This window comes from Triticum aestivum, chromosome 7B (assembly GCF_018294505.1).
Source record: "Triticum aestivum cultivar Chinese Spring chromosome 7B, IWGSC CS RefSeq v2.1, whole genome shotgun sequence".
NCBI lineage: Eukaryota > Viridiplantae > Streptophyta > Magnoliopsida > Poales > Poaceae > Triticum > Triticum aestivum.
The window spans coordinates 580,402,720-580,428,627 of record NC_057813.1 but is presented as its reverse complement, the minus strand read 5'-3'; positions in this window follow the sequence as shown (position 1 = coordinate 580,428,627).

Genomic DNA, 25,908 nt, shown 5'->3' with positions numbered 1-25,908 from the left:
TCCGTAGCGGACGGCAAAGGCCTGCCGTTAACCACCTAACGGAGTAACAGCGCATTTATTGCCGTCCATCTTCTTTGTCGTCCGCTGTTGATGGCAAAGGACCCTTTGCCGTCAGCTGCCCGAAGCAGACGGCAACGCAGCTCTTAGTCGTCCCCTACTTTGCCGTCACCTTTTGCCGTCCGCGGCTGACGGCAAAGGTCTTTGCCGTCCGCCATCCATGCCTTTGCCGTCTGCCGTGGCAGACGACAAAGTAGCAAATTCCTGTAGTGATTGCAATCATCGTGACATGTTATTTGTATGCCAGTTCTATTAGCCAAGTTTCTTAGGGACAGTTATTACGAGTTATCATATGAAAATAAGCAGCTGTGAATATAAGCTCCATGTAATAAGACAACCAGTTCTTTTCATTGCGTTTTCAGCTTATCTTTGGTATGATCAGTGGAAAGTCTAGATTGCATTTTATATTTTTCATTTTGCTGCCCATATGGAAATTAATTTGACTTGCAAACATCACAAATTGAACCCAGTGCAGTAATTAATATGATAGGAAAACAGACCATCACTATTTGCTCAAAATGCAAATACAAAGATACCGTCTACCTGGCACAATCTACTTTGGTTAATGCTTTCCATAGAGATCCCATTGCCTAATTTAAACAAAGAACGCATGACCCACATTTAAATGAAGAACAATTATTTATTGAAATTCGATGGCCCAAGTTGCTGGTTATTATCATATAGCAGCACCACCTGAAAGCATCATATAGCAGCAGCAGCTCATAGCAACTCATCATACAGTAGCAGCAGTCTGCAATTCATCATATACCAGCAGCAGCTCATAGCAATTCATCATATAGAAGCATCAGGAGCAGCTCATCTCAATTCATCATATAGCAGCAGCAGGAGCAGCTCATAGCAATTCATCATATAGCAGCAGCAGGAGCAGCTTGTAGCAACTCATCATATAGCAGCAGCAGCTCATAGCAATTCATCATATAGCAGCAGCAGCAGCTCATAGCAACTCATCATACAGCAGCAGCAGCTCATAGCAATTCATCATATAGCAGTAGCAGGCGCAGCTCATAGCAATGCATCATATAGCAGCAGCAGAAGCAGCTCATAGCAATTCATCGTATAGTGGATCAGAATGAAAATTTGGCAAAAAATCAGAGGAGATCCTCACCTTGTTGGATGAGCTCATCCTTCAACAGCACCTCATAGCAATTCATCATATAGTGGATCAGAATGGAAATTTGGCAAAAAATCAGAGGAGATCCTCACCTTGTTGGATGAGCTCATCCTTCAACAGCACCTCAAGGCCATGGCCTGGGAGGAGGGGAGGGGGAATAAGGTGCCTTCTGCCGTAGTGTGGCATCAGCCGTAGTTGGGCAGCGCCCGACGGAGTAGTGCATTGGTAGAACCACAGTGGAGCAGCTGCTGGAGACCATGAGAATGAGGGGCGGCGCCAGAGGGAGGAGCAGCCACGGAGATTTGCCCCTACCCGCCGTCCATGTAGCCTAGCTGGACATAGCATCGTCGAGGACAAGGCCAGATGGAACCAGTGGCGATGACTCGCTGGAGGAACCCTAATGCTGCAGGCAAGGGATCAAGGTAGAGGGAAAGGGGAGAGGAGATGCAAGCGGGCAGGGCAATGAGTGCTTGCGTGTTTGTTTTTACTTGAGGGACAGGTGTGACACGGGCGTCAGCAGTTGCATTTTGAGTGTAATATAGGCAGACAACAGAGTCATTTCACTATTCCCCTTCGCTTCAATTTCTAGTGAGGTTCTACCCGAAACACCCCCCTCCAAAGTGAAATTAGTTAAGCCCATGCCCATAACTCAAAAATGACTTCTTTATATCTTTTATGTCTTATTTTGACAATATGCCCTGAAAAGGTGGAATCAAACTGGCCCTTAACCTGCAATTCAATTGTGTGTGCAATGATGCATCACTCCTGCTGCTAACTGTACATTTAGGCATCATCATACATGGCATAACCTAATACATGTGCATTCCATTGTAGAATCTGGAATATGCAATGTTTATGTTAGTTCATACGTTGCACATGATGTTTAAATGCCCCTTAAATCTGGTCAGTCAAGTGATGGTCTTTAAGCCTCCTTCTTTGCTTCTTTTCTTGATATGTAAGATTTTCTCACACATCTGTTCAATTGCTTGTTTGCATCAGCCAGCCATACTAGGACTGTTTGCTTTGATTACTTGCTGTTCTTGACCTAACACTCTAACAGAGCTTTTCAACGATTTAAACACTAAGGGCTGCTGTAGTGGGGCCTTGTCTAACTCATAGGTGACATAAAGGTTTGGCTGTACACTACAGTAGGCTCTCCAAGAGTACCTGGAGATCCAGTTCGAAGGTATGCCTAGTTTTTACATTAGTGCAGACATAGTAAATGCTCATTTCATTGTGTGCAAGTGCAAGAGATGCGGCATGTTTCATTATGTGGTGTTGTTTTGTTATAATCTCATCCTTTTGTGTTCACAGACTGGAAAGTATGCATATTTATCTTCCAAGGAGACGAGTAACTAGTTTGTGTCACCTTGCAGAGGGGGTGCAATGAAGATAAGATTGAGGATTTCCAAGTACAAGATGTTAGGAAGGAACCTTGCAAGAGAAGTAGGAGCTGCGCTGAGCTTCTTCAACCTGCTAAGGTAAATAACTGTATGCAACTCAACAGTTCAATTCCTTGTTTGTTTCAGGCATAATTAATTTTCTCTTTTCAATTTCTTTATTTGTCCTCACTTAATGAGATGCCCAAATAATCATGCCTGATGTCCGGTGACATAATTAAAGGCTATTAACCAACTCTGCCGAAGTGTGCCTGAAGCTTTGAAGTCTATTAACCAACTATTATTGCATGAGGCTCACAATCTAGTTTATACTACGCTAATGATTGCATAGTTTTGCCTATTGTAGTATGTTTGTATGAAACCTTCTGCTATTCATTATGCTCTCTAAGACTTTAATTGAGGTACAAAATGGCCAACTGCTTGCTTACTTATACGCAACATGCTGTCTAACTTTGTAACTTGTCTGTGTTTTCGATTGGGCCCCAACATCATGCTCCTCTGGTGAGCTAAGAGGGACTTCTGTATGCAGGCTGCACAGACTATGTTTTTTATAATTTTTAAAATATCATCTCTTATGCTTCATGACGTGTAACATTTTTTGTGTGAAAGTGACGTGTAACATTATTGTTAGTCCTGTTTTGCCATGTAGTACTAAATAGTGTCTTGTTCGCTTCGCTGTTGTAACTATATTTTTGCCCTAGTCATGTGTACTTACAGAAACATTTCAGGATGAAGTGACGGCAACACAAAAATCTGCGAGCAGTGTGGCATGGTCATTACCGAATGATTATGGATTGGAATTGGAATGTGCCGACGTTCTCGAGCATCAACTAGAGGTGGCAAGATAACGTGTACATGATTGTCAACGTATAATCAACAAGTTGAGACTGGACATGGAGGTATTAGATGCAGGAGTCAAAAAAATGAAACAAGACACCAAGGTAACCACGAAGGAATTGGAGATTTTGCAGACTGAAATTTGTGCTATCTGAACTGGCCAATCCTATTTTCGGAAGCGATTGTAGTTCAAATGGAGTTAAGTTTATGCGCATCCATGATGTATGAGCTGTATTTGCCCAGTGTATGTAATTTGTTGTTTGTGTATGCTTTATTATCACCTGTGCGGAACCATAATGCCCAGTGGTTATAATCAGCTGTAATTTCTTTATTGTATAGTGTAGGATTATTCTACCTTTCTATTCCTTGATCTCTTTGTTGTATAGTGTATGCTTTTTAGAGGTGATAGTATTGAGTAGGATAATTCTTTGAATATGCAATATCGTTCAAACGGGGGCCAACTCGCCCGACCATGGGCCTTCACGGGCCAGCGGATCCATGGGCCTTCTACGTCTCCTAGGATCCATGGGCCTTCTATGTCTCGTAGGATCCATGGGCCTTCTACGTCACGTAGGATCCATGGGCCGCCGACTCATTTATGGGTCTTGTACGAGCCTTTAATGGACGTAGACGGGCCTATATTGGAAATCGTAGATTTTATGGGCTGATCATAACGGGCCGTTAATAGGCCGTATTTGGTGATGCTATGAAAATGGCCCAACAAACTAACGGACCACAAATGGGCCGACTGCAATGACGGGCTGAATTTGGCCCACAAGAAGAAAATGACAGTAACGGGCCGTAAGTAATCGTATGCTGCAAATGAGCCCAAGAATAAATGGGCCCTCAGAAGGCCGAAAGTTAACTTGGGTTGGAAACGGCCCAACGGAATAACGGCCCGTTAATGGGTATAAAGTGTTACACTGTTCATTACGGGCCAGTTTCACCTCGGGCCGTTAATGGGTGTAAAGTAATACACTGTTCATTACGGGCCAGTTTTAGCACGGGCCGCTAATGGGCCAAGAGTTACAAAGGGCCTCATATGGGCCAAAAGACGTCATGGGCCATAGATGGGCCAAAAGTAAAAATGGGCTGGAATCATATTGGATGGCCCAGATGACGCTACTGGGCCTAATTCGCATAGGGCGTAACGGGCCTTGTGTTAGCGGGCTGTAAATGGGCTATATGCTAACGGCTTTCCATGGGCCGGCCCGCCAGCTTTTTACTAAGTCAAATGGGCCGACCTTTTCACAGGAATGGGCCACTGTTGGGCTGTGCCACGTGTCGACGTATCATAGGCGCCTTTTGTCCATTGAGTGGATGACATCTGTCCCAATGATGAGCCGACACGTGTTTCCTCCAGCCAATGATGATTTTACACGTGGAAAATCCCCATTGGTCGGGGCTGTTAACGGGTTATCGGATCCAAAACCTGACCCGATAACTTAACGACGTTCCGCTACGGTGGATGCCACGTGTCGATCACCCTTGACGAAAGCACTTTTGTGACGCGCGATTTATCGTCATGGAAGTGGACACTTCCGTGATGATAATTTTGGTAATGTCATGGAACACTTCTACGACAACACAGGTATGACTATCTTGATTCTGTCATAAATTTGTCATGGATGTACATGCATGACAAAAAACGCGACCTACTGTGACAAACACGTATCATCACCGAAGTATTTTTTTTTGTAGTGATATGGAGCAAAATGAGTGAATCTGCACTGTAAATAAATACGTACTAGTTCTATCATTTTCCCCTCCGAGGTGCACAATATTGAGTATACTGACTAGTCTCTTTTTGACACGCATTTACGTTTTTTTGACATAGTACAGACGCAAGCGCTCATATACATGCGCATACACTCACCCCTATGAACGCACACACGCACGGCACTATCATCTTGAAATTTACGAAGTCACCATAGGCACCTCGTCGTCGACGGGTCCATAGGTGCTTGAATGCTAAGGGGGGAAAGGGTACCGGTTCCCGAGACTTTGAACGGTCAATGATGCATCCTCAATTACATGCAAAGGGAATTAGCTAGAGAAGCAGAATAGAGCCAACACAATGTGAATGCAACAGAGGGGCTGTTTGGTTCTACACGTAGCATTGCCATACTTTAACACACATTTTTGCCAAGCTTGCCTAAGGTTAGTTCATCAAAATGAAAGCCACAAGTTGGCAAGCCTAAGGGAATCTTGCCACACTTTTTGTGTGTATGCCATGTGGGACCCAAATGTCGCTTGCTAAAGGTGTGGATGGAACCAAACACTTTCCTAAGTAGGTCAAACTTGCCTAACCTTAGGTGTGGCAATCTTTGGCAAAGTTAGTCACAAACCAAACACCCCCATAGTTTGGACTCTCATATAATAAAGGAGCCCCACCACTCCGATCCAAGACCAAGTGACCAGAAGCCACAAGCACCTATGGAGGCGATGGACGCGAGCGGCAGTCGGCTGTGCCAAATCATCCAAGGCGCCGGCCTGCGGCCCTGCACCGTGCAGCGTTTCCAAAGGGTGCTGGCGACCACCGGCATCATAGCCCTCGCTGACGCCGGCTTCGCCTCTCGCATGGACGACATGATGTTTAACTCCATCTGCAAGTTCACCGCCATCAAGAAGTGCACGGACGACCTTGCGGTACTGCTCCAGACCGCGCGCCCAGGCTCCTCATTGCCTGCCACCCTCATCAGCCTCCATGGTGACGAACTCTTTCAAGCCCTGGTGGCCTTGCAGGTGCCGGAGGTCGCGACGAAGAGTGTGCACCTAGAGGCCGCGCTCGCCGCGCAGCGCCTTGCCATGCAGGAAACCGTCGACCTGCACATCCACGTCTATGAGGAAATCATCTACATAGGCCACTACAAGGCAAGTAAGGACAGAAAGATGTTGGCCTTCTTCTAGCGGCTGGAATCTTTGGACGCCATTGTTCAGAAGTGCGTCGACCTTGCCACGAAAGCCGTTGCTACTTAGGCGCCGTTCGGTGCGCCGGCGCCCTGAGTCGAGGAGGTGGACGACGTCGATGGATGCATCTCTTGTTCTTGCCTCCTGTAACCAGCACTGCATCGCCTCGTGGCCTTAATGTTTTATTAGTATAGTACTCCGCCCATTCCCAAATATAAGTCTTTCTAAAGATTCCAGCAAGTGACTACTACATACGGAGCAAAATGAGTGAATCTACACTCTAAACTATGTCTACATACATCTGTATGATGTATTCCATTTGAAATAGTATCTAAAAAGGCTTATATTTAGGAATGGAGGGAGTATATGGCATTTTTATTCCAGTCGTAACATTTTCACTGTGAGGTGGGGCCGCAGTTGAGCAAACCCACCCCGCCCACCGGGCGTCGGCCGAGTTTAGAATTAGAAGAGAGAAACGAGGGAGGAGAGCTAGCTGTAGCACGGACGCTGTTGTCAGATGGGACTCGTGTTTATAGAATAGGAGTACTGAGCACTCGTGCCTCTATTTTTTGAGGGAAAAATTAGTCGTATGTCTAGTACCACTAGTTGGGTGTGTGCGACCTATAGTTGTCATCACTTTAGGTCTCCTTTTCGAACCGCAACTACGCTTCACAGTACATATTTTTTTCACGCATTTATCTTCCTATATGTACTCCTAGGCTATTTCCACGTGATCACATTCGCCGACATGTGGGACATAGAGCATCTGGGTCGTAGTGCATGCACGACTCGGAGCATATGCCGGGGTACTTTACATTTCAGACCTCGCGAATTACATGCAAACCCCCCACATAAGAATAAATAAATGAATGAATTACTACATGAAACCGGATTATTTTCATAGAAACCGGAGCACGTTCATTAAATTTTGGACATAACACGTTTATAAAAAATGACCGGACCTAAACCAGTCTAAGGGCCTCTTTGATTTTTCCCGCAAAAAAAGGGCATCTTTGATTCGCAGGATACGGAAAACACAGGAATGTGGAATGTATGATGGTGATGAATCGAGACGAGGAGAACTCTAACTCAGTTAGATGTTAGAGTTATATTCTAACCCTGAACTAACTCTAAACCAAAGAGATGTATGGATGGTAGGGTTAGATTGACAATAAATGCTCTTTCTCAATCATTTCACTACTTTGGACCCTATTTCCTGCCGGATTTGGTGTGGCCGGCTCTTCTGTGTCCTCCTCCCGCTCACAATTGACATAAACGAACCATCTATACAAATCAAGCATGCAAAACATGATAATTTTACTTTGTCCATACAAATGAGATATCCCACTTAAACATACAAGTCGTCAATCAAGCTTCACAAAAAAACACTTCATGAAACAAAGCATGAGCTAACTCATCACGGAAGTCATTCATGATAGGGAGGGAGCCAGGAGCCCCTCACGCACCAAGAGAGGAGCTCGCCATCATTGCTCTGGAGGAAGTCTCTATAGAGACCAAGCCCCAGGAACCCCTCCGACGTCGGCCCTTGCGAGTTGAGGTCGACACCGGCATGGGTAGTAGGGCCGCTTGCCGCCGACTAGGAACTTAATCTTTGGGCCTCTAGAAATAATGCAAGCCTATAACTAAAATACCTAGAGAGATGAACTGGATCTTTGGGCCTCTAGAAATAATACAAGCCTGAAACTGAAATACCTAGAAAGGTGAACTGAATCTTTGGGCCTCCAGAAGTAATGCAAGCCTGAAATTGAAATACCTAGCAAGGTGAACTGAATCTTTGGGCCTCTAGAAAGATTTATTACCACCTCAAGCAGCATCAAACAATTCCATGCGTGCACCACAAATCTATACCAAGTTTGATCAGGATCTACTTTTGCAAATCAGAATTAGCGCTAGAGCGAGCAAGATCAATGATATGGCCGTGAGACGGAGAAGGAACGAACAAACTCACCCCTCTTGCGACCTCCCTGGTAGATGTGCCGCCGCCCGCGCACGACAGAGGGAGAAAAACGACTTGTGAAGGGGCGGGGCGACCTTCGAAGGCCGGTGGGAGAGGGCAGCCGGAGTAGGGCGGCAGAGGCTGGAAGTAGAGGGTGGCCGGAGGAGAGAGAGAGCGAGCGGCGCTTGGGCGGGCGGCCCTATGGGGAACAAAGAGGAGTCGTGCGAGAGGGGGGAGCGATCTGGTGCGGGTAGGGGAGATTTTTTTAGTTCTCTTTTAGTGGGCCCGAGGATAACTAACCCAATTAGAACCTCTCCACCGGGCTAGTTTTTTTAGCTGGGTTAGAGCAAACTAGCTCAAACTAACCCCTCTTGTTTCGATAATTTGAGGCTATTTCAACCCAAACTAGCTCTAACTCAGGGATCTAAACAAAGAGGAGTGTTGCTATACATGCTACAGTGTGGACCATAGCACATTGTTTTTATGGCCATATAACCACATTGTTTTCTACTGCTGGTTCACTGGGCTACCGTGGTTCGCACTGCTGGTTCACTGGGCTGTCGTGGTTCGCACTGCTGGTTCACTCGGCTGCCGTGGTTCGCACTCCTCCGACCTGAGTAGTAGTAGTACTAGTATATACCGCATCATTCTTTGCTCCTTACTACTCCGATATGTGGGAGAGGCAGCATCCGGGTCGACGTGTCATGCACCAGATTAGAGCGCGGAACGGAAGGGGCATCACCCCGGTCGGAGCGCCAGTAATTCTTAACTATAGTGAATTGTCATATCACAAGTCTTTCTAGCAGTAACACGCCGTCAAATCGCACAGCCCGACCTTTCCAGCAGTATGTTTGAGAATCCGCCACTCGCGCACCCTCCTCGCCTCTCTGTCAAACCGCCTACCCGAAAACTGCCACGCGTACTGCCCGGGAAAATCCCTGCCCTCAACTTTTAACTACGCAAAAATAGTTCGAGCTTTTTCTTTCTATATATATACAGTACTTACTGTATGTTTATTCACCCGTGGGGTTGTTTAACGAATGTAGGGGCGGGGAGCACAAGTGAACAATATTGTAGTACTACTAGTAGTAAGTAGGAGTCGTACAGTAGTCACCTTAAATAGAGAGTTTCTTTTCTTTAATGCCACGTACACAAATTGAAACGCTTGTTGTGGAGAGAAAAAAGATAATCACTCCACTATATATGTACGCAGGGGACTGAGCGCTTGCTTTACTAGGGTCGCTCTCTTCATTCTCTCATCCTCTCCTGATATAAACAAGACAGCGGTAGCGACATTTTCTCTCTGCTCACCGCTGGTCACAGATCTGGCCGGATCCATTCGGCTGGTGTGTGGAGGACTAAAAGGTGCATTGTTCACGCGGTCATCGCCGCCGAGGGAGGAAACCCACAGCTGCCGGAGGGGCCTGATCCTCTGCCCATGCCTTTCTCTCCGACACAGCGCCGGCTCGAGAGGTCCTCCGACCCTTCTTCCTCCCTATCGTATTGTTCGCAGATCCGACCTGCCGCCGCTGACATCCCGGTGACCCTCAGGTATAAGTTCTTTGAAAGCGGCCTTGCTCTACTGACCCAGCTCCCCACATGTCTTCATGTGCATCTTTTTCTACTCCCATCAACTCTTCCAAAGCCACCAAAAATTTTAGTATTATTAGAGGTAAAGCTACTTCATGCATTTGAATCTAGGGCTTTGTTCAAACAACAAAGAAAGGGGGGAAAGTTGTAGCCTGAATCTAGGACTTGATTCAAAGAGGAAATAATATGGTGAAAGTAGTAGAGACCGGATACCCAACCGGTCTCTTGGTTGAAAAGGGAAATAATGGGAAAACGCAGTACAAACTGGATAAGGAACAGATCTATTATTGGTTGAAAAAAGGATAGAAAGTGGCGGCTGGTGGACAAGTCAACAGAGTATGTCCAGGATTAGATTTGCTGCCATCACGTAGTAAAAGGTCTCCAGGATTAGATTTGCTGCCCTCACATAGTAAAAGGTCTCAGGATTAGATTTGCTACCCTCGCATAGTAAAAGGTCTCCAGGATTAGATTTGATGCCCTCACATAGTAAAAGGTCTCCAGGATTAGATTTGCTGTCCTCGCATGGTAAAAGGTCTCCAGGATTAGATTTGCTGCCCTCACATAGTAAAAGTTCTCCAAGATTAGATTTGCTGCCCTCACATAGTAAAAGGTCTCCAGGATTAGATTTGCTGCCCTCACATAGTACAAGGTCTCCAGGATTAGGTTTGCTGCCCTCACATAGCATGAACAAACTCGGCATCACCACTTTATGCCTCCTTGTAGGTACATTGTGCTGATGTGTCCACTGTCGCATGTCCTTATACCAACCTTTTGTTGTTGTTAATGTAAGGGCGCATGTAAAATGAAGAGATCACACTGTTACCTTAGGGACATGTCTAACCAGTGTTATTGTTAATCTAATGCCTCCAGTGATAAGATGCAATTAAACTGTCTTATAAATGGCACTCCTGCTGTTTTCCCCAGTATGATAAGTAAGTTGCTCCTTTACGCTGCTGAGTGTCCTGGTGTCCCCACGATCCCATGCCCTTAAACCAACTCTTTAGCTGCTGTTGATTTACTGTGTCTGGTAAGCAAGCAATGCCACCATTAAAGTAATCCCATATTTGAGGAATCTCATTGTTGGTCGTAATGCTTCTGGTAACATGAACCATTGCTGACATTTTAAAATTTCTACTGTCCTTGCATGATTGCCATGAACATAATTAAGATGCTTCTTTTCATTTTGTATATGTTTCGTATATTCTTATTGACCAGCAACTGTTTACTTTCTATCTTTTTATGTAGATAGGGATATCCATTTCACCTTGTTGCTATTGTGACATTTTGGTGAACTGTACAAAACACTTTTTTTGGAATGAGTGTCTTGTGCAGTTCAACTAAAATGTCACGTGGGAAACATCTCTCAATTTTGGTGGAGCTGCACAAAATGGTGATTGGAGTTTCCAAAATCTCTGTCAAGTTCTGCTGGTAATCTCGTGCAACATTTTATTAGCCTTTGCAAGATGGAGCCATCACTGTCACCACAATGGCACTTTATTTTAGTGGAACTGCACAAGAGGATAAGAAAATTATAGTTGCACCTTACATGAGCTGGACAGCCAGCCTTAATGTTCCTCAATTTTAGTGCAACTACTAAAGAAGAACCTGCTAGCTCACGAGAGCAAGTACTTCTTGCTAGCTGAATGATGCAATCTTTGCTTCCTTTCAGGTGAACTGTAGAAAAAGGCGCATGAATTGAATCATGGAACTCTAGGCAGACCTCATCCTAGTGGAGCTGCAGGTTGAGTTCAAGGAGGCCACTATTAAAGCGAAATCTTGCTCTCCTGTCTCCTTGTTTGTGCTGTGCAAACAGGAATACTCAACTACAGATGTTGTGACGGTCAAGAGCATTCGCCAAGTTCTTCGATTGTATGACATGGCTAGCCAAGATGGATTTAATCCCAATATTCACTTTATCAAAAGGCTCTAATGGGTTGGTTCTGAATCTTGCAAGCTGGGAATCAATGAGATGTGTAGGCATCTTTGTTGTACTTATTATTTGAATTTTATTTGTTGGTTCCGCATCTTGCAAGCTGGGAATCAATTAGATGTGTCGGCATCTTTGTTGTACTTATTATTTGGATCTTATTTGTTGGTTCTGAATTTTGCAAGCTGGGAATCAATGAGATGTGCAGGCATCTTTGTTGCACTTATTATTTGGATCTTATTTGTTGGTTCTGAATCTTGCAAGCTGGGAAACATGGCATGATGATGCAGAGGACAACAACCATTACAAACAGTTCAAACTTGGTAGTATTATCTTTGTGAAAGTGCGACAAATGTGTTGATCGTGTGTGTCCTGAGAATTATAATTCTAATTGGTGTGCATGTTGATCCTATGGCACTGATAGAAGAGCCAATGCATTGCTTGTTTTAAGTATAAATTTCTATTAAAGCTAATTAAATTTAAGTAAAGTGACCACTAACTCCTGTTATTACAGTACCAATACACACCCGCTCGTGAACCGAGGTGTGGCCGGAGTAGGTTTCTTAATGGAGGCGTTTGAATGCGCCAAGGATGCATCTTCTACCGGACGTGCAGCGGACGAGGGAGGGGTAGTAACTGTTGTCGCCTGTACACACTCAGCTTACTGTTGAATCCAGTTCCCCAAGAGTTGAAAAACGAACTGCTGCCGCCGCCTACACACTCGTTCACAAGAAGAGACTCCAATGGCGATCCGAGGAGTGAGCCTGCTGGATATGGAGTTCAGCAAGGAGTTTCCCTTTGAGTTTGCCGTTCAGTCCTATGGCTGCACCAAGTTGAATGTGATGTACACCAACGATACAGACTCGGTGAAGCTCTACCTCGCCTCAGTCCTATGGCTGCACCAGGTTCTGGAGCATTCGCCCGTTTCATCAGCAGCACCGACTGCACCTTCGCTATGGTGGAGAGAAGGAAGAACGCGACGATTCGGCCATCTAGTGCAACAAGCTTGTCGACATCCAGAAGCAATACAAGATCATCAGCAACGGGCTGGAGAAGGACTCCGTTGTTGACCTCGCTGAGACCATCATCGACCCCTGATACGCCAACATGAAAGAAGACAACGATACCAAGGACCTGAACATGTGGGAGGTACCTCTGAATCTAGCCTACATGTTGTACTTTATCTGTTTATAAGCACCTTTATCATCTGAGTGTTTCATGCATTAGCCTATGTGTCGTAATTATCTGTTTTGTCCGAAATATTTCTTTTAAGAACCCATTAACCTGATTGCTTTTTTAGTGGCTATTTGCTTATGTATGTAACTAGTTCACTTGTCTGTTAAAAAAAACTAGTTCACACGGCTGTCGTGCTTTGAATCTCCTTTCTCCCAACATATTCCCCTCCTCAGGTGGACCCAGGAGGTCTCTGAATTTTCTCCCACTTTCTTTTTCGATGTAAATTGAGTTTTCTCCCAGTACTTTTCCCTAGAACCAACTCAACTGTCCCACGTCTAGCCTAATAAAAATAATAATACCCCACGTACTATTAACTCATCAAATTTAAATCATATTTTATTTCGTAAGTTGAAAGTCCTTACAAAATAATAATAATAATTGTTTATATATAACTTGGCAAGTTAACTCCTAGTGATTGCGTACATTTGCTTACAAAGATTTTACTGACCAATGCAGTAATAGACGTGCAATCATGTGTTTATGTTTTTGTAACATTTCTCCGTCTAGCCCAACATGATATTTTCACCCAGCCCAGCAAGTCAGCGGATTTCGAGAAAAATGCAAATGGGATTCAAACGGGCTGCATAGATGCTTCATCATTGTTTCACCCATCCCACCAAATGGACTAAAAAACAAATGGACTGGCTGACATGTGGGCCAGTAGGTCGAAGCCTAAGAAGGTGTTGGATTTACATCCAACGCCCGGCATTCTTCTTCAATCTCTCGTCTTCTTCCCCCAGCGCTGCCGGAACCGCCAGCTCCAGCCTTCAGCGTCCAGCGGCGTTGTTTTGTGCTCCTCAGTGAAACTCTACCCCGCCGACGGCCAGGCCATCCCTCCACTCCGCACCTCCTGTTATTCACTGCCGAGTGTAGGCCCACCCCGCACCCGAACTAGTAAAGTTTCCCACTCCTGTCCGTCTATGACTCCACTGTCGCGTTTTCCCCATCTCTGGGTCATTCCAGTCTGGGGCCTCTCCGTCGTCCATCGCCTCGGTGCGCTCGGCGCGGCATGGTCAACATACGAGAGTCAATGGAAGAGGACTATACGTGGAGAGCCTGACGGCTGGGACCCACGAGGTCCATGGTCGCACGCAAGGAAAGTTCCTCCTTATTACGCACTCTACATGTACTGTACGTGGGAAGGGCTTCTGTATTTCGTGAAAAAAATGCTCCCCCCACTGACAGCTCGAACCCACCAGCTATATCTTCGCATGCAAGGAAGTGCCCCCTTATTATGCACAAAAAAAAATACCCCTGCTAGCTGGGACCCACCATAGTGGGTGGCTGACTTGTGGGCCTACTAAGTTGATGAGGATGGAGGGCTTTGTCAACTTAGTCAATATGAACGATTCTAGCTCCAGTGACCGTATGATGTCCATCCAACGGCCATAGTGCTTCTTCAACCTCTGGTCTTCTTGCTCCAGCCGCCCAAAGCAGCGCCAGTCGTGTCGCGTGTTCCTGCCTCTCGTGGCCGGCTGTGATGTCGCGGAAGCCTCACCGCCTCCTACTACTCCCACCGCTGGCCCAGGGCATCCCTCTACTCACCCACACCCCCTGTTATTCTGCGGCGACGGCAGCTGATACGTCCATTTTGCATCATGCTTTTATATCAATATTTATTGCATTATGGGCTATTATTTCACGTTATGTCACAATACTTATGGCTATTCTCTCTTATTTTACAAGGTTTATAGGAAGAGGGAGAATGCCGGCAGCTGGAATTCTGGACTGGAAAAGGAGCAAATATTGGAGACCTATTCTGCGCAACTCCAAAAGTCCTAAAACTCCACGGAATATCTTAAAATAAATAAAGAAAAATCATCTCCAAAGATGAAGGCCAGGGGGGCCACACCCTGCTCATGAGGGTGGGGGCGCGCCCCCCTACCTCGTGGGCCCCCTAGTGGCTCTCCGACGCCCATCTTCTACTATATGAAGTCTTTCGATGAGAAAAAAATAGAAGGCAACCTTTCAAGACGAGACTCCGCCGCCAGGAGGTGGAACCTTGGCGGAACCAATCTAGGGCTCCGGCAGAGCTGTTCTGCCGGGGACACTTCCCTCCGAGAGGGGGAAATCATCACCATCGTCATCACCAACGCTCCTCTCATCGGGAGAGGGCAATCTCCATCAACATCTTCACCAGCACCATCTCATCTCCAAACCCTAGTTCATCTCTTGTATCCAATTCTTGTCTCCAAGTCCGGGATTGGTGCTAGTAGGTCGCTAGTAGTGTTGATTAATCCTTGTAGTTGATGCTAGTTGGTTTATTTGGTGGAAGATCATATGTTCAGACCCTTTATGCATATTATTACCCCTCTGATTATGAACATGAATATGCTTTGTGAATAATTACGTTTGTTCCTGAGGACAAGGGAGAAATCTTGCTATTAGTAGTCATGTGAATTTGGTATTCGTTCGATATTTTGATAAGATGTATGTTGTCTGGCCTCTAGTGGTGTTATGTGAACGTCGACTACATAACACATCACAATTATTTGGGCATAGAGGAAGGCATTGGGAAGTAATAAGTAGATGATGAGTTGCTAGAGTGACAGAAGCTTAAACCCTAGTTTATGCATTGCTTCGTAAGGGGCTGATTTGGATCCATATGTTTCATGCTATTGTTAGGTTTACCTTAATACTTTTGTTGTAGTTGCGGATGCTTGCAATAGAGGTTAATCATAAGTGGGATGCTTGTTCACGTAAGAACAGCACCGAAGCGCCGGTCCACCCACATATCAAATTATCAAAGTACCGAACGCGAATCATATGAGCGTGATGAAAACTAGCTTGACGATATTCCCATGTGTCCTCGGGAGCGCTTTTCCTATTATAAGAGTTTGTCCAGGCTTGTCCTTTGCTACAAAAAGGATTGGGCCATCTTGCTGCACTTTATTTACTTTTGTTACTTGTTGCTCGTTACAATTTATCTTATCACAAAATATCTGTTACCACTTATTTCAGTACTTGCAAATAGATACTTATGTACCTAAAAATGATTTTTGGAAAAAATAAAGAGCAAACTACGAGGTAGCTACAGTTCAAATTTGACCCGCTTCCTATTGAATCAGCGGGAATTTGTCTTTTTCACGAGAGGTGGATCAAAACTTTTTACACCCAACCATTTGGTCAATTATGCATTAAATATGTCCTAGTCTTTTAGAAAACTGATTTGGTAAAATTTTGCAACAAATATATGGTAGGTCCTTCACAGAAAAACCTCATTTCGGACACTCGAAAAATGGAAAATGAATTTTCTGTGTAAATAAAATGAAAAATTCTTTAGGCAACATTGTTTGCCATTCCAAGATGCACCCTGATGCAAAGTATGATATATTTTGAACAAATTATGCCATTCTAAAATGCACCCTCGTGCAAAAAAAAAGAGAAACAAATATGAAAACACAATTACATAAGCTTTGTTCTTATTGGTTGAAATGTTTGTGCCATGGATCGATGACATGGCATCCATCCATCCATCCATCCATCCTATTTATCTAAAGAAAAAAATAGAAATAAAGAAAAAGAACCCCCACCCTCGGGGCAGCCCAACCAACCAAACCCTATCCCCTCCCCAGATCCATCGTCGAGGCCCCCTTCTCCCCCCTCATCCCCTCCAACCACCCAAACCCTATCCCCTCCCCAGATCCAATCTCGCCGCCGGTCTCACTCTACCCCTCATCCTCTCCCACTCGCGCACGATCCCCCTACGGTGGCTCCTCCCCATTCCCCCCGCGGATCCTACCATGGCCGCCATCCTCGCGTCGCCGCGCACCGCCCGGCAGCTCGTCGATGCCGTCACCGCGCGCCTCTCCCTCTACCACGCCGCTAACCCTAGCAGCCCCTCCCCCACCCCCTCCCCCTCCCCCACCCTGCATGCCGCGATCCTGTGGTGGCTTGCCGCGCCGCCGCCGCCGCGAAGAAGGACCAGGAGCCCGACCCCGACGACGGCCGCCAGCAGGTCGCCCTCTTTTTCGGTACGCAGACCGGCACCACCGAGGGATTCGCCAAGGTACGCGCACGCTCCTCCTCCCCCACGCTGCTCCCGCTCGTATGTCTATCTTGTGCAAGGTGCCTAATAAGCTCTCCTGCTAGGCGCTCGCGGAGGAGGCCAAGGCGCGCTACGACAAGGCCGTCTTCAAGGTGCTCGATCTGGTAGGAACCTCGCCGCCGATGCTGCTTCTTCTTAAACCTCCTCCTCCCCCTCCCCTCGGCTCACACGATTGATTTGTCGGTATTCAGGATGAGTACGCCGCCGAGGATGAGGAGTACGAGGAGAAGCTCAAGAAGGAGAACATCGCATTCTTCTTCCTCGCAACGTAAGGACCACCTGCAACTCTTACTGACTTCGTTACAGCACCAGTGGATTGCTTGCTTAAATTACTCTCACATGTAGTTCTCTGAGGTCCGTTTGATTACAGAAGACCTAGTAGTTTCTTGGGGTGCAGCTCTCAACATGCTTTTCTTGTGGTTGGTATTCATGGCTGCTTTGTTTGGTCGGACTACAGGGGAAGAAGAGGGTTGAGTGGTTGAGCAACCTCAAGTAATGTCGTATGGCATTCATAAGCACTTATGTAGGCTCGAGCTATTATCCAAATCCAACTGGATATGCTATCAATATCAACATTCTGCTGACTGCTCTTGAGCTAAGCACTGATCATAACTAGTGAACATAGTAGGATCCGTTATATACCTTTTGCACTACTGCAACCATACTCCCATAGGCATATGCATCACAGATCCGTATGTGGTGTTTTAGATGATTCATGCATCCATTAGCTTTAAATGTCTTCCTACGAAGTATAGCATGATAGAGAATACTTCCTATGAAGTATAGCATGATAGAGAATAACCAGCCAGGAGTGTGTGATGATCTTTTTTAGTGTAAAATTTGCTCTCTAGTGTAAAATTGTAAATTAATAATCCTAGGTTATAAAATGATAATATGTGCTTCCACTTTGCCATGGCCTAAATTCATGTTGCCCATGTGGTTTCAACAACTCTGAGTGTGTAATGACTAATGACCGAAGAGGTAGTTGTGTTTAATTTATGAAATGCTGGCCATTTCATAATTCTTCTCTTCTTTTCCTTGTCTGTGCTGGCTATGCACTTTAACAGGTTAGCCTGAGTTAGCATATTATAATCCCAACTTTAGGTGGCATTTTATCTTACTGATTGTTGCCCATGTGCTGTTTTGTGTGTGTCGCTGATGTGTGTCGCTGCTACTGAAGCAACTGTTCTTCCTCTTGCAGTCAGAAGAAATATATACGGGGGCCATTAGAGAGGTGCAGGAAGACTGATGCTCATTTTACTCATGCTCATTTTACTCATACACATGCTTATGATCCTGCTAACACATGCTGATGGTCATTTTACTCATGCACATGCTCATGATCTTCTTAGTTAAGACTGTAAATACTCCATTTGATTGCATGATGTCTATTTGAATGCATATTAATAAGATTGTAACTGGAGTACAATATCACAGTGAACATGCTCATGATCTCTATTTGAATGCATGTTCTGATCAAAATCCATTTTGGAGTACTCTAAAGTTACTGATCTGTTGTTCTGATTCTCCAAGTTACTCCATTCAAACAAATGTGTTGATCTGATCTGCTATAGTAGGTGATGTTGATCTTGTTGTAGTAGTAGTAGTTGTTGATCTGATCTGATCTCATCTGATCTGTTGTAGTAGTTGTTGATCTAATTTGCTGTAGTTGCTGTTGATTTGGAGTAGTTAATGTTGCTGATATTATTGATGGGGGACGTAGTAATTTCAAAAAATTTCCTACGCACACACAAGATCATGGTGATGGCATAGCAACGAGAGGGGAGAGTATAGTCCACGTACCCTCGTATACTGTAAGCGGAAGCGTTATGACAACGCGGTTGATGTAGTCGTACATCTTCACGATCCGACCGATCAAAGTACCGAACGTACGACACCTCCGAGTTCAGCACACGTTCTGCTCGATGACGATCCCCGGGCTACGATCCAGTAAAGCATCGGGGATGAGTTCCGTCAGCACGACGGCGTGGTGATGATGATGATGTTCTACCGGAGCAGGGCTTCACCTAAACTCCGCGACGATATGACCAAGGTGGAATATGGTGGAGGGGGGCACCGCACACGGCTAAGGAACGATCCGTAGATCAACTTGTGTGTCATGGGGTGCCCCCCTGCCCCCGTATATAAAGGAGCAAGGGAGGGGGTGGCCGGCCTAGGAGGAGGCGCACCAAGGAGGAGTCCTACTCCCACCGGGAGTAGGATTCCCCCCTTCCAAGTACTAGGAGTAGGAGTCAAGGAAAGGGGGGAGAGAAGAGAAGGAAGGAGGGGGCGCAGCCCCTCTCCCTAGTCCAATTCGGACTAGGCCTTGGGAGGGCTCCCAACCTCTCATTTCTCTTTCCCCTAAAGCCCAATAAGGCCCATATACTGCCCGGAAAATTCCCGTAACTCTCCGGTACTCCGAAAAATACCCGAATCACTCGGAACCTTTCCGAACTCCGAATATAGTCGTCCAATATATCGATCTTTACGTCTCGACCATTTCGAGACTCCTCGTCATGTCCCCAATCTCATCCGGGACTCCGAACTCCTTTGGTACATCAAAACTCATAAACTCATAATATAACTGTCATCGTAACGTTAAGTGTGCGGACCCTACGAGTTCGAGAACTATGTAGACATGAACTAGAACTATTCTTGGTCAATAACCAATAGCGGAACCTGGATGCCCATATTGGCTCCTACATATTTTACAAAGATCTCTATCGGTCAAACCGCATAACAACATACGTTGTTTCCTTTGTCATCGGTATGTTACTTAGCCGAGATTCGATCGTCGGTATCCAATACCTAGTTCAATCTCGTTACTGGCAAGTCTCTTTACTCGTTATGTAATGCATCATTCCGTAACTAACTCATTAGCTACATTTCTTGCAAGGCTTATAGTGATGTGCATTACCGAGAGGGCCCAGAGATACCTCTCCGACAACCGGAGTGACAAAATCTAATCTCGAAATACGCCAACCCAACATGTACCTTTGTAGATACCTGTAGTACTCCTTTATAATCACCCAGTTACGTTGTGACGTTTGGTAGCACCCAAAGTGTTCCTCCGGTAAACGGGAGTTGCATAATCTCATAGTTACAGGAACATGTATAAGTCATGAAGAAAGCAATAGCAACATACTAAACGATCAAGTGCTAAGATAACAGAATGGGTCAAGTCAATCACATCATTATCCTAATGATGTGATCCCGTTAATCAAATGACAACTCATGTCTATGGCTAGGAAACTTAACCATCTTTGATTCACGAGCTAGTCAAGTAGAGGCATACTAGTGACACTATGTTTGTCTATGTATTCACACATGTATTATGTTTCCGGTTAATACAATTCTAGCATGAATAATAAACATTTATCATGAAATAAGGAAATAAATAATAACTTTATTATTGCCTCTAGGGCATATTTCCTTCAGTCTCCCACTTGCACTAGAGTCAATAATCTAGTTCACATCGCTATGGGTGATTTAACACCAATATTCATATCTCTATATGATTAACACCCATAGTTCACATCGTCATGTGACCAACACCCAAAGGGTTTACTAGAGTCAATAATCTAGTTCACATCGCTATGTGATTAACACCCAAAGAGTACTAAGGTGTGATCATGTTTTGCTTGTGAGAGAAGTTTAGTCAACGGGTCTGTCATATTCAGAGCCATATGTATTTTGCAAATATTCTATGTCCACAATGCTCTGCATGGAGCTACTTTCAATATGTAACCAGATTGAGACTTAGAGTCGTCTGGATTGGTGTAAAAGCTTGCATCGTTGTAACTTTTTACGAGGGGCTCTTTTATCACCTCCATAATCGAGAAACATCTCCTTAGTTCTCACTAAGGATATTCTTGGCCGCTGTCCAGTGATCTACTCTTAGATCAAAAATTGTATTCCTTTGTCAAACTCAGAGCAAGGTATACAATAGGTCTGGTTCACAGCATAGCATATTTTATAGAACCTATGACTGAGGCATAGGGAATGACTTTTCATTCTCTTTCTATTTTCTGCCATTGTCGGGTCTTGAGTCTTACTCAACTTCACACCTTTGCATCACAGGCAAGAACTCCTTCTTTGACTGTTCCATTTTGAACTATTCAAAAATTTATCAAGGTATGTACTCATTGAAAAATCTTATCAAGCGTCTTGATCTATCTATATAGATCTTGATGCTCAATATGTAAGCAGCTTCATCGAGGTCTTTCTTTGAAAAACTCCTGTCAAACACTCCTTTATGCTTTGCAGAATAATTCTACATTATTTCCGATCAACAATATGTCATTCACATATACTTATCAGAAATGTTGTAGTGCTCCCACTCACTTTATTGTAAATACAGGCTTCACCGCAAGTCTGTATAAAACTATATGCTTTGATCAAGTTATCAAAGCGTATATTCCAACTCTGAGATGCTTGCACCAGTCCATAGATGGATCGCTGGAGCTTGCATATTTTGTTAGCACCTTTAGGATTGACAAAAACTTCTGGTTGTATCATATACAACTCTTCTTTAATAAATCCATTAAGGAATGTGGTTTTTACACCCATTTGTCAAATTTCATAAAATGTGGCAATTGATAACATGATTCAGACAGACTTTTAAGCATCGATACGAGTGAGAAAATCTCATTGTATTCAACACCTTGAACTTTTGTCAAAAAACCTTTTTCGATAAGTCTAGCTTTGTAGATAGTAACACTACTATCAGCGTCCATCTTCCTCTTGAAGATCCATTTATTTTCTATGGCTTGCCAATCATCGGGCAAGTCCACCAAAGTCCACACTTTGTTCTCATACATGGATCCCACCTCAGATTTCATGGCTTTAAACCATTTTGCGGAATCTGGGCTCATCATCACTTCCTCATAGTTCGTAGGTTCATCATGGTCTAGTAACATGACTTCCAGAATAGGATTACCGTACCACTCTGGTGTGGACCGTACTCTGGAAGATCTACGAGGCTCTGTAGTAACTTGATCTGAAGTTTCATGATCATCATCATTAGCTTCCTCACTAATTGGTGTAGGAATCACTGGAACTGATTTCAGTGATGAACTACTTTCAAATTTGGGAGAAGGTACAGTTACCTTATCAAGTTCTACTTTCCTCCCACTCACTTCTTTCGAGAGAAACTCCTTCTCTAGAAAGGATCCATTTTTAGCAACGAATATCTTGCCTTCGGATCTGTGATAGAAGGTGTACCCAACAGTCTCTTTTGGGTATCCTATGACGACACATTTCTCCGATTTGGGTTCAAGCTTATCTACTTGAAGTTTCTTCACATAAGCATCGCAGCCCCAAACTTTAAGAAATGACAACTTTGGTTTCTTGCCAAACCACAGTTCATATGCTGTCATCTCAACGGATTTAGATGGTGCCCTTTTAACGTGAATGCAGCTGTCTCTAATGCGTAACCCCAAAACAATAGTGGTAAATCAGTAAGAGACATCATACATCGCACCATATCCAATAAAGTGCGGTTACGATGTTGGGACACACCATAACGTTGTGGTGTTCCAGGTGGCGTGAGCTGTGAAACTATTCCACATTGTTTTATATGAAGGCCAAACTCGTAACTCAAATATTCGTCTCCATGATCAGATCGCAAAAACTTTATTTTCTTGTTACGATGATTTTTCCACTCCACTCTGAAATTCTTTGAACCTTTCAACTATCTCAGACTTATGTTTCATCAAGTAGATATACCCATATCTGCTCAAATCATCTTGTGAAGGTCAGAAAATAACGATACTTGCCACGAGCATCAACACTCATTGGATTGCATACATCGGTATGTATTATTTCCAATAAGTCAGTAGCTTGTTCCATTGTTCCGGAGAACGTAGTTTTAGTCATCTTGCCCAAAAGGCACGGTTCGCAAGCATCAAATGATTCATAACCAAGTGATTCCAAAAATCCATCTTTATGGAGTTTCTTCATGCGCTTTACACCGATATGACCCAAACGGCAGTGCTACGAATAAGTTGCACTATCATTATTAACTTTGCATCTTTTGGCATCAATATTATGAATATGTGTATCACTACGATCGAGATCCAACAAACTATTTTCATTGGGTGTATGACCATTGAAGGTTTTATTCATGTAAACAGAACAACAATTATTCTCTGACTTTAAATGAATAACCGTATTGCAATAAACACGATCAAATCATATTTATGCTCAACGCAAACGCCAAATAACATTTATTTAGGTTTAACACTAATCTCGAAAGTATAGGGAGTGTGTGATGATGATCATATCAATCTTGGAACTACTTCCAACACTCATCGTTACTACCCCTTCAACTAGTCTCTGTTTGTTCTGTAACTCCTGTTTCGAGTTACTAATTTTAGAAACCGAACAAGTATCAAGTACTCAGGGGCTACTATAAACACTAATAAGGCACACATCAATAATCTGTATATCAAATATACCCTTGTTCACTTTTCCATCCTTCTTATCCACCAAATATTCAGGGCATTTCCGCTTCCAGTGACCATTTCCTTTGCAGTGTAAACACTCAGTTTCAGGCTTTGGTCCAGCTTTGGTCTTCTTCGTGGGAGTGACAACTTGTTTGCCATTCTACTTGAAGTTTCCCTTTCTTTCCCTTTGCCCTTTTCTTGAAACTAGTGGTGTTGTCAATCATCAACACTTGATGCTCTTTCTTGATTTCTACCTTCGTTGATTTCAACATCACGAAGAGCTCGGGAATCGTTTTCGCCATCCCTTGCATACTATAGTTCATCACGAAGTTCTAGTAACTTAGTGATGGTGACTAGAGAATTCTGTCAATCACTATCTTATCTGGAAGATTAACTCCCACTTGATTCAAGCGATTGAAGTACCCAGACAATCTGAGCACATGCTCACTAGTTGCGCAATTCTCCTCCATCTTTTAGCTATAGAACTTGTTCGAGACTTCATATCTCTCAACTCGGGTATTTGCTGGAAATATTAACTTCAACTCCTGGAACATCTCATATGGTCCATGACGTTCAAAACATCTTTGAAGTCCCGATTCTAAGCCGTTAAGCATGGTGCACTAAACTATCAAGTAGTCATCATATTGAGCTAGCCAAACATTTATAACGTCTGCATCTGCTCCTGCAATAGGTCTGTCACCTAGCGGTGCATTAAGGACATAATACTTCTGTGCAGCAACGAGGATAAACCTCACATCACGGATCCAATCCGCATCATTGCTACTAACATCTTTCAACACAATTTTCTTTAGGAACATATCAAAATAAACATATGAAAGCAACAACGCGAGCTATTGATCTACAACATAATTTGCAAAATACTACCAAGACTAAGTTCATGATAAATTTAAGTTCAATTAATCATATTACTTAAGAACTCCCACTTAGACAGACATCTCTCGAGTCATCTAAATGATCACGTGATCCAAATCAAGTAAACCATAACCGATCATCACGTGAGATGGAGTAGTTTTCAATGGTGAACATCACTATGTTGATCATATCTACTATATGATTCACGCTCGACCTTTCGGTCTCCGTGTTCTGAGGCCATATGTGCATATGCTAGGCTCGTCAAGTTTAACCTGAGTATTCTGCGTGTGCAAAACTGGCTTGCCCCCGTTGTAGATGGACGTAGAGCCTATCACACCCGATCATCCAGTGGTGTCTGGGCACGACGAACTTTGGCAACAGTGCATACTCAGGGAGAACACTTCTTGATAATTTTTAGTGAGAGATCATCTTAAAATGCTACCGTCAATCAAAGCAAGATAAGATGCATAAAGGATAAACATCACATGGAATCAATATAAGTGATATGATATGGCCATCATCGTCTTGTGCTTGTGATCTCCATCTCCGAAGCACCATTGTGATCACCATCGTCACCAGCACGACACCTTGATCTCCATCGTAGCATCGTGGTCGTTTATGCCATCTATTGCTTCTACGACTATCGCTACCACTTAGTGATAAAGTAAAGCAATTACAGGGCGTTTGCATTTCATACAATAAAGCGACAACCATATGGCTCCTGCCAGTTGCCGATAACTTCGGTTACAAAACAAGATCATCTCATACAATAAAATATAGCAGTATGACTTGTATCGCCCACAACTCACTTGTGTTCTACTCGTGCATATGACATCTACGCATCAAACCAGCCTCGGATGCCAATGATGGGGAACGTAGTAATTTCAAAAAATTCCCTACGCACACGCAAGATCATGGTGATGGCATAGCAACGAGAGGGGAGAGTATAGTCCATGTACCTTCGTAGACCGTAAGCGGAAGCGTTATGACAACGCGGTTGATGTAGTCGCACGTCTTCACTATCCGACCGATCCAAGTACGAAACGTACGACACCTCCGAGTTCAGCACACGTTCTGCTCGATGACGATCCCCGGGCTACGATCCAGTAAAGCATCGGGGATGAGTTCCGTCAGCACGACGGCGTGGTGATGATGATGATGTTCTACCGGAGCAGGGCTTCGCCTAAACTCCGCGACGATATGACCAAGGTGGAATATGGTGGAGGGGGGCACCGCACACGGCTAAGCAACGATCCGTAGATCAACTTGTGTGTCATGGGGTGCCCCCCTGCCCCCGTATATAAAGGAGCAAGGGAGGGGGTGGCCGGCCTAGGAGGAGGCGCACCAAGGAGGAGTCCTACTCCCACCGGGAGTAGGATTCCCCCCTTCCAAGTAGTAGGAGTAGGAGTCAAGGAAAGGGGGGAGAGAAGAGAAGGAAGGAGGGGGCGCAGCCCCTCTCCCTAGTCCAATTCGGACTAGGCCTTGGGAGGGCTCC